This window comes from Arachis hypogaea, chromosome 13, assembly GCF_003086295.3.
Source record: "Arachis hypogaea cultivar Tifrunner chromosome 13, arahy.Tifrunner.gnm2.J5K5, whole genome shotgun sequence".
Lineage (NCBI taxonomy): Eukaryota > Viridiplantae > Streptophyta > Magnoliopsida > Fabales > Fabaceae > Arachis > Arachis hypogaea.
The window spans coordinates 19722324-19741019 of record NC_092048.1 but is presented as its reverse complement, the minus strand read 5'-3'; the positions used below and the strand labels follow the sequence as shown (position 1 = coordinate 19741019).

Genomic DNA, 18696 nt, shown 5'->3' with positions numbered 1-18696 from the left:
TGTAGTATGTCAAGCTTCCAACTTCATTTTTGACAAGTAATCCTTTATGGTGATATATGATTTTAATGAAATGATCTCCCATCTACACACAAGATTTAAATAATAATCAACAACTACAACTTAGTGTGCTTGATAACCATTTATATATAGTGCTGGAATTCATTTAACAACGATGTAAACATAAATATATCAACTAATTAATAAGTTGTTATGTTAGTGTAGTTGAGAATTATATATAGAGACCAAAGAAATTCATTAAGAAAATTAAATCAGTCTTCATGTATGATCAATAATTAAATCTTGTGAATCAATTACTCCATGTTGCAAGTTGCAAGAAGCAATTAACTTGATTGACCTAACTTTATATAGAAATCGAGATATAGAGAGGAAGAGTTGGATTTTCCAAATAGAGGCTTTGATGAAGCCACACCTCTCATCTAATTAAAATTGAGGAAGAATTAAATGCAACATATTACATATGACAATCTGATTCTACCCTTTTATTTCTTAATCCATTAATTATAAGAAAAACACGCCAATGTGATACAGAAAAATTAATCTGCATAACTACCGGCAAGTGCACCAGGTCGTATCAAGTAATACAACTCACAAGAGTGAGATCGATCCCACGATGATTAAAGAATTAAGCAATAAATAGTTAATTGATTATTCTAGTTAGACAATCATAGTTGGATGATAAGTAAATAGAAAATGTAAATGACATGAAATTAAAAGAAAGCAATAAATGGCTAGAAAGTAAATGACAAGAATATAAAGTACAAGAAAGTAAAGTGTTGGAAATGAAAAGTGCAGAAAATGTAAAGCACGGGAATTGTAAAGTACTAAAAATTAAAGATAGAAAACATTAGGGATTGGAGATGTTGATTTCTCATAAATCAATGATACCCAACTTCTTCCTCTTCTGATGGCGGATCTATGGTGGATCATAAGTAATTGAGCTCCAATTCCTTGGTCACTCAATTTCTCAATTTATGATCAAATGTCAATTCCTTGATCCAATGCTCATGAAAAGAGGTGAAGCTTAATCTCTAATCCAAAGCCACACAACTCATAAGACCCCAATTTCAAAGTGATTATATGTCACGTATCAAGTTTGAATCAAAATCAAATTCATTGTGAGAAGAGTTTCAAACTGAATTATTATGATTCATTTTCCAAGGTTCACATAGAATTCTAATAGATCCAATTCCTCTTCTGATGGAATTGAACCTTTGAAGAATGGAAACTCTCTCTTAGATAAACAAAACATAATTTCTAATCTCACACCATATAACTCCTAAGACCCAATGTTAGAGAGATTACATGTCACAATATCAACTCTAAATCAAGATCAAATTCATTATGAGAAGGGAGTTCAAACTGAATTGCTATGATTCCTTTTCCAAGGTTTACATAGAATTCTAATAGATCCAATTGGATCTTTGAAGAATAGAACTCTCTCCTGTGTATGAAGATAAAATTAAGAAGAGAAGAAAATAAACATCAATTCAATTGAAATTGCAACAAAGCTCCTTTCCCCAATGAGAAATAGAGACTCATAATTTTTACGAGAGTGGGTATGAAAGAAGATGAAAGAGAGGAAGAGTGTGTTGATGAGAAGAGAGGAGTCCGAAGACCCCCTTGCGGATTGTTCCTCTATGTGTGTGTGAGAGAGTCCTATTTGTAGACTATTACAATTGCAAAATGAAATTCAAATTACAATTAAATGTAAATTAACTAACTACTTCTAGATAATTCTTGAGGCCTTGATTGGTTGGCAATTGTGGCTTGAATGAGGGTTGGAGTGGGCTTGGTTGAAGGTTGGAGGCTGCAGGGAGAAGTTGGCGTGTGGTTCAAGTGCCACTTTGATTGGCACACCCAATAGAAATTGCTCCCTGGAGTGTGACTCATTTTGCAGCTCTAAAAGAATGGAGTCTTTTAGGCCTAAAACTAAATATGCACTATAGATTATTATATATCGTTGGAAAGCCCTAGATGTCATCTTTCTAACATCGTTAGAAGAGTATCATTTGGACCTCTGTAACTCAAGTTATGCTATTTCAAAGGTGAAGAGGTCAGTCTGTCAAAATTCCCCGGCGTGCCACGCCCACTGGCACACCCTCCACACGCCCAGCTTGCAAGGTTGGCGTGCCATGCCTTCGAGCACGCCATATCACATGCCCAGCTTGCAAGACTCAGCGTGCCACACCACTCCACACGCCATAGCCCACGCCGATTTTGTGATGCTGAAAGAATAGTCAATTTCACCTCCAGATTTAATGTCCACTATGAACTGTTATATATCATTGGAAATTCCTAGATGTCAGCTTTCTAACTCCGCTGGAAGCGCACTATTTGGACCTCTATGTCTCAAGTTATGTTACATTAAAGATGAAGAGGTCAGGTTGGCGTCTCTGCAGGGACATGTTATGCTTCTTGTGTTTTCAAGGTGAATTTCATCTTCAAATCCAGTGTCTGTTATAAAGTGTTATATATGGTTGGAACGATTTGGAAGTCTACTTTCTAATGGCACTAGAATCATCTCATTTGAAGTTTTGTAGCTCAAGTTATGTTCCTTTGAAGGTGAAGAGGTCAGGCTGGCATGTGACCCAGCGTGCCACATATTCATACACGCCCAGAGTGCATTCCAGGATGAAGTTTTGCTCTCTCGGAAGTTGGCTCAGTGTGCCACTTCCCAGGCACGCCCTCCACATGCCCATATTGAAGAGTTGCCGTGCCACTTCCTTGGGATGCCCTTTGGCACGCCCTTTGTAATAGGTTGGCGTGCCACGCCTTTGAGCACGCCCTTGACACGCTTGGACTTGTAAGCTGGGCGTGCCACGCCATATAACACGCTGAGTGGCACGCCTTTGTTAGAGGGTTCTGGGAGAGATTTTGGAATCTTAGCCTGGCGTGTCATGCCCACTGGCACGCCCATGCATGCATAATTAGTTCATGTCACCAACACCTCTGGAGAAGGCTTCATGGGCCACACTTTCTTTAAGAACCACGCTTTCAAAAACGTGGCCTAAGGTTCCAAAGCGTTCTCAAAACTTTCTCTTTTCTTCTTTTGAGCTTGTTTTGTGCTTTTTGCTTCTTTTTCCACCATTTTCTACAAAATTAATCAATTCAAAGATATCAAAGCAATATATGACTTAAGCACCAAAACACTCTATAATTAAGCATTATAAATTGATTTCTTTTATGAAAAAGCATAGAAAAATACATCATGATGCACATGCATCACAATGCCGAAATCCTAACCCAAAAACACCCCCCTAAAATACTCAAAACCAAATTAATGGTATAGAAACAGAGAATGATCAACAACTAACTAATAATCCAAAAAATTAAACCAAACTGACTTAATACATAAACCCTAATAGAGAATTAGCAAAAAAAAAAAAAAACCACATTATCCTAACATGCAAAGCAAAATGCATTTAGCAAGAATGCTTTAAAAAAAAAGAAGAAGAGGAACCAAAAGTGAAGAAAAAAAAACAGAGCATCATCATGAGTATAGATTTTTTTCACTATTTTTCTTTACTTCTAACTTAGTACTCAGTCAATGTAGGTAAAGAGAAGACGGCCAGTGCGATGCGAAGTGGTTAAAGAGAAGAGAATTGTCTTCAACGAAGTTGTTGAGTTAAACTCGCAACAGCACCATTATATTGTAGAGAAGAGAAAGAAGAACATTCTTATTATGGGGAGAAGATGGTGTAGTGCTTGTTTAATTGAAGCATTTGCTATCAGAATGTGATATGACGTCATTTTGGGCTATTTGAGCATCAAACCAAAACGATGACGTTTTAGTAGAATACAACATGGCATTCATTGTACACGTGATCTTTCCGGTAATGTTTCTGTGATAGAAACCACCCAAAGGACTAACATGAGTAACCCTTGTAAACAGGGGGACTAAATAGAGGCAAATAAAATTTTAGAGACTAAATTGAGGCTCGCATGAAAGTTCAAGGACCAAATTAAATATTATCTCATTAATCATTGATTCTAAGTTTTGACAAACTGAGAGAGATTTACATTGACTAGTATTATCGATAATTATCTATTGAGAAAGTATAGGAGAATAATGCATATGTTAAGCAATGCGAACAACAGATTAAAAAATTAATTTAAAATTAAAAATACAAAACCTAAAATGAAATAAAAACAACGGCCTACACCCACTGTGCCTCTCATTTCACACAGATCCCTTACAATCACACTCACGTTTACTCCTTCCGCCATGCCACGACGGAAACAACGCCGTAGCTTCAACCACCGCAAGGTGCAGCGCTGCCGAATGCCATCCACCATCGTGGCTTCTTCCTCGCGCGCCGCAGCCACCGCTGAACACCGCAGCCCCACTCCACTTCGCGATTCGTAGTAGCGTCACCCGACCACCGCAACCCCTCTCTACTCTGCAATTCATAGCAGCAAAGTCGACCACCACAACCTCTCTCCCTCACGTTGGCAACTGTGCCACCCAATCACTGTAGTGGCCTCTCCCTCCCGATTCGCAGCAGCGCTGCCTGACCACCGTAGCACCTCTCCCCTCGCGATTCACAGCACCACCAATCACCGCAGCACCCTCTCTCTCTCTCTCTCTCTCTCTCTCTCTCTCTCTCTCTCTCTCTCTCTCTCTCTCTCTCTCTCTCTCTCTCTCTCTCTCTCTCTCTCTCTCTCTCTCTCTCTCTCTCTCTCTCTCTCTCAACCTTGTCAATCCTTTCTACTCCCTTTTCGGTGAGCCAATTCATATTCTTTTACCGTTTCTTTTTTTATTTCCTTCTTTTTCCTGTAATTTAATTTAAAATTCAATTTTTTTAGTTGTTTCGATTGTTCTAGTTTGCTGTTGTTTGTGTTATAAACTATGGTGATGAGAGTTGCAGATGGTTGATCTATGTCAAAATTCATGATTTTTGTTGTTGTTGGATCCTTTTGGAATTTGTACTGTTTGTTTATTTTTGGGGTTTTGTGTTCTGTTGTTGCTAATGAAGATTTAGGTATGGAATTATTCTTATGAATTATGATTATACTCATGTTGTAAAATCTACATAACAATATACTTGTCATATATGCCAAAGGTAAAAAACTAGAAACTATGCCAATCATGTGGGGAATATGCCTGCCTTTATATTAGTCTGAACGGATTGAAATATAAGTTTCATGCAATTTGTATGTTCAATGTAGGTAGCATCCATTGATCCAAACCAATATGAATACTATAAGAAATATGATGACCTGGAGGTAAGATATTTGTTATTTTTTTGTTTTACGTTCTTGTTAATTAAGGTGACTTGACAAATTTTTTTGTTGCTTCAATCTTAAGAATTTGTATGAACAAATATCTGCTGGTGTAGATCTATTTCTGTACTGAGCACTTTTTAATTGAAGATGAAGCTTGCCTTGATAAGAAGTTTATTGTGTTTCAATTTGAAGCAGAAATGAAGGTGATTCCTACGACAAATAGATATTTCTTTTCTTTTTTTTATCCCAAGGCTTTATTTGGGGTGGTTGGCTCTGCTATTTCTATCTAACATTGTAAATAAAATTATATTCATCAAGGGGAAAAATAATGAACTAAGGGAAAAATTATAGAGTTTCAAATGTTTCATTTTTTGAGTTATCAGATGTTCTTTTTACAGGCTTTAGGATGTTTCTTTTGAGTTACTCATTATCATGAACAAGAAGCAGGCTCTTTCCATTAGCTAAGATGTTGTTCGTGCATACATATACTGAAATTTTTAACTGTAAAAAATGTAATTATATCATTTGTTGGATGAGCGTGTAAACATAATTCTTGAGTTTCAGTTGACTAATCTTTGTTATGACCATTTCTTAAAAGTAGATACCTTTTCTCATATAATCAGATATAGATGTATACAAAATTTAACTTGTAAACTCTTCTAGATATATACCATTTCTTCGTCAACAAATAGAGCAATTTTCAAAATAATTCATCTTAATTGTGCTTTTTCAAATATTGAAGAATTGAGTAATTATGAAAAGGCCAAAGCAAGATTTTATCATTGTGATTCCAATCAGACCAAAATTCACCTCTAGTATGACCCATATTATCAATGGTCTTGTATAGTTATGAAGAAGCTTTCTGTTACAGTAAGTTAATGAAGAAAAAGGGCGGTGATTTACAACTAAGAATTGGATTTGAAATTTAAAAAGTGGATATTAGTAAACTAAATTCGGAGTGTATTAGGCATAAATATAACTAAATATATTTATATTGAATTAGCGAAAGAACTAAGTGTCTGTGAAGATATGCATAATAATAATACATGTCACCGTTATTGGTACTAGTAATGTATCTTTAAGTAGCTAAGTACCCTAATAATAATACCCTTTCAAAATATATATTAAACTCTTTAATTACAAGTAATCCTCCACATGATGAGTTGGGATCCTTTTGAATAGGGGTGTTCAAAATCGATTCGAACTGAACAAAACTGATCGACCGAACCGAAAAAACCGAAAATTGAATAAACCGAAAATCGAAAAAATCGAAAAAAATTGTGTTTTGTTGTTTTTTATTGCGATTTGGTTCGGTTTTCGGTTCTAACAATGAAAACCCTAACCGAACCGAACCGGTTAAAAAAAAAAAAACAAAACCAACCTTCCCCCCACCCCCCCACAACGTGACCTAACCTAGCCGCCAACCCTCACATTCACTCTGCGCTCTCTACTCTCAAAATCCACTCCCACTCTCGCAACAACCAACACCTCCCACTCCCAACCTGCGTGAACCCCTTCCTCCCGGCTCCCACCATCTCTCTGCGCCGACGAACCCCTTCCTCTCACCACCTCCCAGCGCCGCCGAACCCTTCCAGCTTTCACACAGCGCCGCCGAACCCTTCTTCCCAGCACCTCCTCGCGGACAGCACCAGCCGACACCATCGTCGCGGAGCCAGCACCACCCCCGCCACCACCCACAGCATCGTTTCTGGCCTCGCGGAGATGCGGACAGCACCCACCACCCAGCCACTGAGTCAAGTCAGATATAGAGCCTCCAATTCAGGTATTCAATTTCTGTTCAATAATCATTGATTCATTGTTGTTCAATTTCTGTTTCAGTGTATATTTGTTGCTGATTTTTGTTCTTGGTTTAATTTGTTGTTGATTTTTGTATATTTTTGTTCAATTTCCATTTCAGTATATATTTGTTGCTGGTTTTTGTTTATGGTTTAATTTATTTGTTGTTGATTTACTGAAATTGCTTCTGATTGTTGTTCATGGTTTAATTTACTTGTTGTTGATTTCCTGAAATTGCTTCTGATTGTTATGTTGTGTCACAATGATGCAGCATTCTCTGTTGCGTTTCAGAGTGTGGGAATGAAATGGGCTAAGTATGTTGTTGCTTTTGGTGCATTGAAGGGTATGACAACCGTTCTTCTTGTTGGGGCATTGGGACAAGCAAGTTACACCACTCACATTGCACGTTCACACATGATCCCTCCATGGTTTGCCCTTGTTCATCCAAAGACAGGTATGATGGACGGATATGAAAGTTAGACAAATAATTTCTTATTGTTATTTAATGAAAACATAACAATTTCAGTTAAAGTTTGAAAACTGATTTGGTGATTAAGTACAGATTTGAGATATTATTCATAGAGTAAATAGTCATTTTGGTATCGAAAGATTTTAATTTTGATAAAACGAACCTCAACTTTTGCTTTTGTCAAATGAACTCTAAAATATCATCTTTGTTTGATAAAATGATCTAAACATCTAGAGTAATAGGTTAACAATTACTCTATTTTGTCAAATAAAACTGATATTTAGGGGTTTATTTTGTCAAAAACAAAGGTTGAGATCCATTTGGTCAAAATTCGAATCTTTTGGGTGACAAAATAGCTATTTACTCTTATTTATACTTAGCCTTTTTTGTTACTAAATTGTGATATTTGCAAATTGTATTTTACATACCATAACTAATAGCTATACCCTTATTGGTGCACATATCAGGAATACCGATAAATGCAACACTGTTGATCACAATCTCAAGTGCTTGCATAGCATTTTTCTCAAGCTTGGATGTGTTGTCAAGCTTGTTATCAATAAGCACACTCTTCATCTTCATGATGATGGCTGTGGCACTTTTGGTTAGGAGGTACTATGTGAGAGGTGTGACACCAAGGGAAAACCTTTTAAAGCTAGTAGCATTCTTGCTACTAATCATTGCTACATCAATGGGGATTTCAGCTTGTTAATGGTTGGATTGGATATACAATAACTGTTCCTATATGGTTCTTGGCCACATTAGGCATGTCACTTGTTTTGAAACAGCAAAGGGTTCCTAAGGTTTAGGGAGTTCCACTTGTTATGGTTGCCATCAATTTCAATTGCAATTAATATATTCCTAATGGGATCTTTGGATTCATCAGCATTCATAAGATTTGGAATTTGCACTGGGGTAATGTTGATATACTATTTTTTCTTTGGACTACATGCAACTTATGACATGGCTCATCAACAAAAAAAGTTGCAAAACGAGAACAAAATTAATCAAATGGAGACCATGGAGAATGCAGGGCCTTAAATATTTACTCTCTCACATGTTTGCTGAGTAGTGTGTAGTTAGCATGACTTATATGCTCTTAAACTTTGAATTCCTTTTGTCGTTAAATTTTATTAGACCAAGACTTTGTTAGCTATTGTGTATTTGTGTTTGTTGATTTCAATGTTATGACTTTGTGAAATAGTATGGTAGTATTTTTTTTAATTGACTAAAAAAACCGAACAAACCAAACCAAATCAAACCGATTTTAATTAGTTTGGTTTGGTTCAGATGGCTTCGATAAAAAAACCGAACCAAACCGAACCGCAGTTAAATTAGATGATCGGATCGGATGATTTTTCTCTCAAAAACCGAACCAAACCGCACCGCGAACACCCCTACTTTTGAATATTCTTCATAGTGTCTACACTTCCTGTAAAAGCCACCCAAATAAAGAACATATAAGTGATGGGTAAAGAATTTACAAATAACAAATTTTGAATTCAAGCGAAAGAACAATGGTATAACCTAAACAACATCCACTTTTTAAATGGAAAGAATCATCCGTATACATGGTAAAATAAACATCCGCTGTAGTTCTTAAATTCCACCTATGCATAATGTTTAAATGGCTTAACTCAAACCCAACTTCAATTAAAAAAAATAAACTAAATCAAATCCAAACCACATAACAAAAGAAATCTGCGGAGCATGTGCATGCAGAATCCAGCAAATCAAGAGCAATGATATAAACCAAATAAACATCTAGTTCTCAAATGAAAGAACCATATGCATACATAGTAAAATGAACATCTGCCTTAGTTCTTCAGTAACAACTAACAAATTGACCAAAATACCACCCTGCACCATGTTTAGATGGCTTAACTCAAACCCAATTTCAATTCAAGAAAAATTAAACTAAAACAAATCCAAACCACATAAGAAAAGAAACATACAAAGTATGTGCATGCAGAATCCAGCAAAACATGTAACAGAGTAATGGTATAAACTAAATAAACATCCAGTTCTCATATGAAAGAACCATCCGCATACATAGTAAAATGAACATATTCCTTAGTTCTTCAGTGACAACTAACAAACTGACTAAAATACCACCCGTGCACCATGTTTAAATGGCTTAAGTCAAATCCAATTTCAATTCAAGCAAAATTAAACTAGATCAAATCCAAACCACATAAGAAAAGAAACCTGTGGAGCATGTGCATGCGAAATCCAGCAAATCAAGTAACAGAGCAATGGTATAAACCAGATAAACATCCACTTTTTCAATAAAAATAACCACTGCACTTAGTACTTGAATTCTAAATTCACACCCAATTTCAAATGAAGCTACATTATGCTGAGTTATAACTATTTTTGGATTTCAAAAATCTAATAACAATCACAAAATCAGGAATTCACTTCAATCGATATGCCCTTAGGCACGGCCATACATAACATAGAAATCACACTCAGAAAGGGTGGACAATTAGCTAGAGCAGCAGGTGCTGTAGCGAAACTGATTGCAAAAGAGGGGAAATCGGCCACATTAAAATTACCTTCTGAGGAGGTCCGTTTGATATCAAAAAATTACTCAGCAACAATCGGACAAGTGGGGAATGTTGGGGTAAACCAGAAAACTTTGGGTAGAGCCGGATCTAAATGTTGGCTAGGTAAGCGTCCTGTAGTAAGAGGAGTAGTTATGAACCCTGGGGTGGTGAAGGGAGAGCCCCAATTGGTAGAAAAAAACCCGCAACTCCTTGGGGTTATCCTGCACTTGGAAGAAGAAGTAGAAAAAGGAATAAATATAGTGATAATTTGATTCTTCGTCGCCGTAGTAAATAGTAGAATAGAGGAAATCGAATTTGTTTCTTCGTCTTTACAAAAAATAGGAGGAATTCACTATGACACTGTCACTAAAAAAAATCCTTTTGTAGCCAATCATCTATTAAGAAAAATAAAAAAGCTTAACACAAAAGCAGAAAAAGAAATAATAATAACTTGGTCCAGAACATCTACCATTATCCCCACAATGATTGGCCATACCATTGCTATCCATAATGGAAAAGAATATTTACCTATTTATATAACAGATCGTATGGTAGGCCATAAATTGGGTGAATTTTCACCTACTCTAAACTTCCGAGGACATGCGAAAAATGATAATAGGTCTCGTCGTTAAGGTGAAATTTCATGTTCTTCTAATAATAATAAGATTACTCAAAAATAAAATAATTTCTTTTTTATATTCAAAATTGGAATAAATACTAAAGAAATGAAAAGAAAAATCGATTTGAAAAATAAGAAATGTTTCTTTTTTATTTTAGTAAAAGCATAACCTTACTTATGATAAAGTAGAAACTAGAATCATCTTTAGGTCAAACAAATTCGATCAATTAGAATATTTATATATTAGAAAAAAAAATAAAAATTATATAAATAGAAATGTCTGTTCACAACACAAAACATGAATAGGAATAAATGAGATTTGTGGATGTGGATAAAGAAATGATTATGATACTATAATTTACGTTTTATTGAATTGAGTATCTTTTTTCAGTTTTTGCGTTTATTCTGCAGAAGCAAATTAAGTCAAAAGGGGATGCTATATTATGTTTTTAAATAAATAGCCTAATGGATATAAAAAAAACAAAGTGCACAACTAGGGCATATCATTTTATGTAAAGTAGTGAAGAATTATGGGACAAAAAATAAATCCGCTTGGTTTTCGACTTGGTACAACTCAAAGTCATGATTCTCTTTGGTTTGCACAACCAATCAATTATTCAGAGAATCTACAAGAAGATAAAAAAATACGAGATTATATCAAGAATTATATAAAAATAAATATAAGAATATCTTCTGGTGTCGAGGGAATAGCAGGGATAAAGATTCAAAAAAGAATTGATTTGATTCAAGTCATAATCTCTATGGGATTTCCAAAGTTATTAATTGAGGGTAAGCCTGGAAGAATAGAAGAGTTACAGATGAGTTTATAAAAAAAAACTCAATTGTGTGAACCGAAAACTGAACATTGCTATTACAAGAATTGCAAACCCTTATGGACATCCTAATATTCTTGCAGAATTTATAGCCGGGCAATTAAGGAATAGAGTTTCGTTTCGTAAAGCAATGAAAAAAGCTATTGAATTAACTGAACAGGCGGGGACAAAAGGAATTCAAGTACAAATTGCGGGACGTATCAACGGAAAAGAAATTGCACGTGTCGAATGGATCAGAGAGGGTAGAGTTCCTCTACAAACCATTCGAGCTAAAATTGATTATTGTTCCTATACAGTTCGAACTATTTATGGCGTATTAGGGATCAAAGTTTGGATATTTGTAAACAAAGAATAATCCAATTCTCCTTTTCTTTTTCTTTAAGGTTCCTTGTTTCGGTAAAACAAAAAAATGATAATTTTCAAAATTTTATAAGATTGAATAAAAAATATCAATTAATTTTTTTATATAAATATAATTGCTATGCTTAGTGTGTGACTCGTTGATTTTTTAGAGTGGTTAGAGTTCGACAATAAAATAAATGACTTATAGGATGAATTCATTAATAACTAAGTACTAACCAACTCATCGCTTCGCATTATCTGGATTTAAAGAATTAATCTAAAAATCGAAATAAAATCAAGATATCATATTTTGGTAGTAGAATTATAACAAATGAGATATTGGATAAAAAAAAATGAATCTGATTATAAGTTGTAAAGCAATAAGAATATACAGATAAAAATGAAGGGTGAAAGAAAGAAAAAAGATATATCAATGATATAGAATTCGAATATGTAAAGGTCTTATGGCTATCTCATAAAAAGGGGAAGTGTAATAAAGCATCAACATTAACTAAATCCATATATATATATTCCCAAAATAAACAATCAAGAGCATCGAGTCAATAAAAACTGAGAAGGTTGATTCAAGAAAAAAGAAATATATATATAATTTGGAATTGTATTTGCGAGCTCCTTTGTAGAATTCCAGACCTAATCATCAATCGAGAAGCGATGGGAACGACGAAAACCGTGAATACCTAAGATTCATTTGACGGGAGGGATGGCGGAACGAACTAAGAACCAATTCATTTTTTTGAAGAGTCACAGGATAACTCTAGATTACATCTAAAATAAAATGGATAAGGAGTAAATATTCGCCCGCGAAATCTTTGTTTTTTTATTTCGAAATTGAGCCAATCCAATACCACCAGAAATAAATAAAATAAGGATTTGTTAGAATCTTATGCTCTAATAGAACAACATTATCTAGTTATATATTTAACTATATATAGGGGGGCAAATTTTCTAATAAATGTCTAGTTTTATATAAAAATCAAAACAAGATATACTGATTTCCAATTGATCAATCAATCCTATGAAATATTAAAATAAAAAAACCTCGTGATTCAATTATTCATTAAACATATGTATATACGGTATATTTTTTTATTGGTATTGGTTAAATCCATTTTTGTAATTGTTTTATTCACGAGGAGTCGTATGAGGTGAAAATCTCATGTACGGTTCTGGAATAGCGATGGAATTTCTAAACAACCATCAACTATAACCCCAAAAGAACCAGATTCCGTAAGCAACATAGAGGAAGAATGAAAGGAATATCCTATCGGGGTAATCATATTTGCTTCGGAAGATATGCTCTTCAGGCACTTGAACCCGCTTGGATCACATCTAGACAAATAGAAGCAAGTCGACGGGCAATGTCACGAAATATCCGCCGAGGTGGATAAATATGGGTACGGATATTTCCAGACAAACCAGTTACAGTAAGACCAACCGAAACGCGTATGGGTTCGGGAAAGGGATCTCCCGAATATTGGGTAGCTGTCGTTAAATCCGGTAGAATACTTTATGAAATGGGCGGAGTCGCAGAAAATATAGCCAAAAGGGCTATCTCAATAGCCGCATCAAAAATGCCTATCCGAACTCAATTCATTATTTCAAGATAATAAATAATAAAAACCAAAGGAAAGAGGTCTTTTGGAGGAAAAAACATGGCAAGTTTTCCTTTCTTTTGTTGAATAGAGAATATTTTTTTTTACTTCAAGCCTTGGACTGAAAAACCAGATAAAATAAGAATGATATGATTCAACCTCAAACCCATTTGAATGTAGCCGATAACAGCGGAGCCCGCCAATTGATGTGTATTCGAATCATAGGAGCAGGTAATCGACGATATGCTTCTATTGGTGACATTGTTGTTGCTGTAATCAAGGAAGCGGTACCAAATATGTCTTTAGAAAGATCAGAAGTGATTAGAGCTGTAATTGTACGTACTTGTAAAGAACTTAAACGTAGCAATGGCATGATAATACAGTATGATGATAATGCCGCGGTTGTCATTGATCAAGAGGGAAATCCAAAAGGAACTCGAATTTTTGGCGCAATCGCCCGGGAATTGAGATAGTTAAATTTCACTAAAATAGTTTCATTAGCACCTGAGGTATTATAAGAAAAAATATTTTATTATTTAATGAAAATGAAATAGATAAATTAATAAATTATGTCTTACACATATATCTAATTATTAATAAAATTGGATTTCGTTTTTTATTTTTTTAATATATATTATTCTTTTTGAATAAAAATAAGTATAAAAATAAATATAGAAATATAAAAAGAAATATATAAATAAGATATTATATAGATATCTTTCTATTAAAGATATATTCTATTAAAGATATATAAATATACTAGATATCTTTCTTTATTTTAACTAAAATATTTTCAAATTATATTACTCTAATATATATTAGAAAATATAGAACACGGAGCATGCTGATTATATCAAAAGTAAGTAAAGGGTAACATTTATTTTCCTATGGGTAAGGACACCATCGCCGACATAATAACCTCTATACGAAATGCTGACATGAATGGAAGAGGAACGGTTCTAATACCATCTACTAACATTACTGAAAATATTGCTAAAATGCTTTTACGAGAGGGTTTTATTGAAAACGTGAGAAAACATAGGGAAGGGGGAAATCTTTTTTTAGTTTTAACTCTACCATATAGAAGAAATAGAAAAGGATCATCTAAAACGCGTTTGAATTTAAAACGGATCAGTACTCCTGGTCTACGAATCTATTCTAATTATCAACAAATTCTGAGAATTTTAGGGGGGATGGAAATTGTCATTATTTCTACTTCGAGAGGTACAATGACAGATCGAGAGGCTCGATTAGAACGAATCGGCGGAGAAGTTTTATGTTATATATGGTAATCTTTCTGATATCCGAATTATAGAAAAATTTCTATCAATTTTTGTAAAAAAGTAAAGAGAGATAAAACAAAACACAAGTCTCTCATATCACTCCTCATACCTTAATAAATGCGTGAAATGGGTTTAACAGGAATTATTATAAAGAAACGGATTCATGAGGCTTTAATTCAATATTGCTGAATCAGTTTCCCCTGTGGGGTATGTTCGGGGTTGGTTCATTTATTTTCAATTTTTAAATACTGAAAATATCAGTCTAGGCTATATTTCTGAAAAGGTTCAACATACTCTTTATATATATTTCTACCACAGAAAAATAAAAAATGCAAGTATAAATTCTTTAATTAGACTTTTTTTTTAACTTCAATATTATTGGTTTTGAGGGGTACGATTAGAATAGAAGTTCAAAATTGAAGAAAACCTTATTTTCTTCCATTAAAATGGATCCGAGATTAAGTTGAAGGAATGATAAATATGAAAATACGGGCCTCTGTTCGTAAAATTTGTGAAAAATGTAGATTGATCCGTAGACGAGGTAGAATTATAGTAATTTGTTCCAATCCAAGACATAAACAAAGACAAGGATAAGGATAATATTTCCACAAAAGCCACAAGAGAGGGCTTTGAATTATAAAGGACTGGGTGCGCAAATAAAAAATAAATAAAAAAGATATAGATATTGAAATTCAAACTTTTTTTTACATGAAAACTTAGAAATTATATAATATTCTCTATTATATATGATTTGATTTTATAGTAATATTGATTATATATTAATATTTTTTAATATGTGAAAATTTCAAATTATTGAATGAATATAGAAATTCTATTTCGAATATTTCGAAATTTTCTTATATATATATATATATATATATTAGAACTATTCTAATAGAATATAATATAAAAAAGAGATATTAGATAGCGAGATTTTGGAGATCTAAAATTGGAAATTCGATTTTTTTTAGTTGTATATTAACACAAATAGAATGCCAATTTTGAGAATATTAATTCTAGTTTCTAATTCAAAAAAAGAAATATAGTAAAACATCTATTTTTTTGATATGAAATGAATATATCCATACATCTCAGACTTCCTTTTATGTTATGAGATAATAATTATGAAATAATAAAAAGATAATAAGATATGGCAAAATCTATACCCAAAATTGGTTCGCGTAAAAATGGACGTATTGGTTCACGTAAACATGCTCGTAAAATACCAAAGGGCGTTATTCATGTTCAAGCTAGTTTCAACAATACCATTGTCACTGTTACCGATGTACGGGGTCTTTCATATTTGGTCTAACTAGCAATTCATAGAATTTACAGCAATTTAAATCCAATACTAATCACATTAAATAGTCAGATCCAAAATCAAAGAACATCTGAACCCTAAGAGTCAAACAAACATCCTCTGTAGAGTAGAACACTAGCTTTATATTGACCTTTCATAGTCCAAGGGGGAACGAAGAGAAATGTTGTGATGAAAGAGCATGACCTAGGGCGGCGCAGCATTGCGACGGAGGCATGGGTGTGGCGTCGAGGTGGCGGCGAGATGAAAACGCTGTCTCCGCCAGGTAGCAACGGCACTCCGCGCGTTTTGTGATGGGAAGAACCGCCACGCGCGATGGATGGCGAAGAGAAATTGAGACAGCGCACTGTAGAAGCAGGGGCAGATGTTCGCCCACGTAATGACGACTCTAAACATGTGGCATAACGACGACAGCTGAATGCTACGCTGGACTGCTTCGTGCCGGCATCACAGGGAAGGCAGCGATGAGGGCTCACCGTAGCTACAACGGTGTATTAGGTGTGGTGAAGATAGGATTTAGGGTAAGTAAAATTGGAAGTAGATAACAGTAAAAGGTGAAAGTGAAATTGAAAATCTGAGTAATTAGACTGAAGTGTGTGTTTTATGATAATTGGATTTGTGTGTAGCTTATTGTTCACGTTGTTTACAATTTTGTTGTCTACCTAATAGAATTATTATCTATTAAACAGCTTCTTGAATAATGGCACGATGCAAGGCAAACAATGTTAAAAATTGCCAATTTTTCGATAGATTACAACTATTTTTGGTATGTGGAAAAAGAATATGTTAGATCATCATCATGTTCTTACATGTTTGTAATATATTTTATTTTTTTACAATTATTATAACTGATTATTATTTATTTTTATTTACAAAATAACTAAATTTATTATTTTTGTAAAATAACAAAAAAGGTTTTATTTCATTTTTTTATGGATATATATTGCGTTACATGTAAGAATCTTTCATAGATAAATAAATCCTCACACTCATAAGAGTTCACTATATATATACAGGACAATACCTTAATTTTGATATAATGTTTCCACGTAAAATTTCATTTATATAAAAAAAAAAAACAGCATTAAAACTTTATTCTATTTAGACTTAGTTTGATAAAGTTTTTTAAAAAGTATTGTGTTTTAATTTTTAAAAGTACAAATACTTCGTTTTATGTTTGGTAAATAAAAAAAAAAACTATGTGCTTATGCTTATAACTTTCAAAACTAGGAGTGCTTTTAAAAGCACATAAAGAAAGTTGGTATGTGTTTATCAAAATTAAAAAGTCTAATATATAACTGTATACATTAATTAATTTCACATTTAACTATTACATTTATATCTATTATAATATTTTTAAATTTTAAAAATTATTTTATCAAACGTAATTATTATTGCTTGTACTTATTGAAAGTTATTTTTAATTTGATTTACTAAATATAAATGCTACAACTTTTAAAAAGCCATGTTTTAAAAGTTAGCTTTTATAACCTACTTTTGAAAAGTAAAAACTTTACTAAATTAAAGGCGAATTTGGGTAAATAACTTAATTAAACTCTTTAAAAAAAAGAAGTTAAAATATAAGAACTAAAATAAAAAATAGCTTATAAATTAGTTATTTTGTTTTTGATTTTTTGATCCTAAAAGTGCCTATTTTAAAAGAAGAGTGATAAAAAGTAAAAAAAATTAATTTAAAAATGAAATAGAAAATAGTGTAATCCAACTATATTGGCGTGTGTTATCTATATATGTGAATGTGCAAGTTCAGAGACCTGCAAAATGCAAGGCACATGTTGTATGGAAGAAAAAAAAAAGTTGCTACAAACGCAATCGGCGTTTAGCATGGAGGGGCAACCAGATGTGGAACGTGTTCTCTGTCCCTTACATGCAGACAAGACGTGTCGTTTAACTATGTTTAAAATGTCCGAACGCGACCTGCGTTTGGCAGGTGTACAGAACAAAGCGCAATTTACAATTGACATGGAAATAGCTTGCATGTTGGACACGTGTTGATGGCAGAAGAAAATGGGATCCTTATAACGCGTTTTGCATCTTACTTCCAGGAAAAGTGAGCTTGTTTCACTATATTTTGCTTCTACGTTTTGGTTGCAAGGGAGGAAAGAAAAAAAAGACCAGAAAAAAAGAGGGGGTAGTTTGAGTGAGTGAGAAATAAAATAAAAAAAAAATGATTCGTGATTTTATATTATCTCAAGAATATATCATTAAATATCTGAATTATTTTTAATGAATAAATATTTTTTTGTATTTTAATCATAAATAAATTTATTTATTTGTATTTTGTTTGTAGATTTTTGGTATATAATTTAACTATTATTATTATTATTATTATTATTATTAGAATGTTAGTGTTAGTGTGTTACACGGTTTCTGTTGTTGTTATTAATATATTATTATTATATTCAATTTTTTTATTAATATTAATGATGATTATTGTCATTGTTATTATTGTTACTGTTAACTGTTATTATTTTGAATAATATATTAATAATAATAATAATATATTTTTATTATATTATTAATATATTCATAATCATGAGTTATTATTCTTAACCTATTATTATTAAGCTTAGCATATTATAATCATGTATAATTAATATATTTTTTG

The 18696-nt window shown here is 33.2% G+C and overlaps 1 pseudogene; it reads left to right on the top strand.

Moving 5' to 3' along the window:
* The first annotated feature begins 6651 nt into the window (after positions 1-6651).
* Positions 6652-8714, top strand: LOC112737582 (cationic amino acid transporter 5-like; annotated as a pseudogene).
* The last annotated feature ends 9982 nt before the right edge of the window (positions 8715-18696 follow it).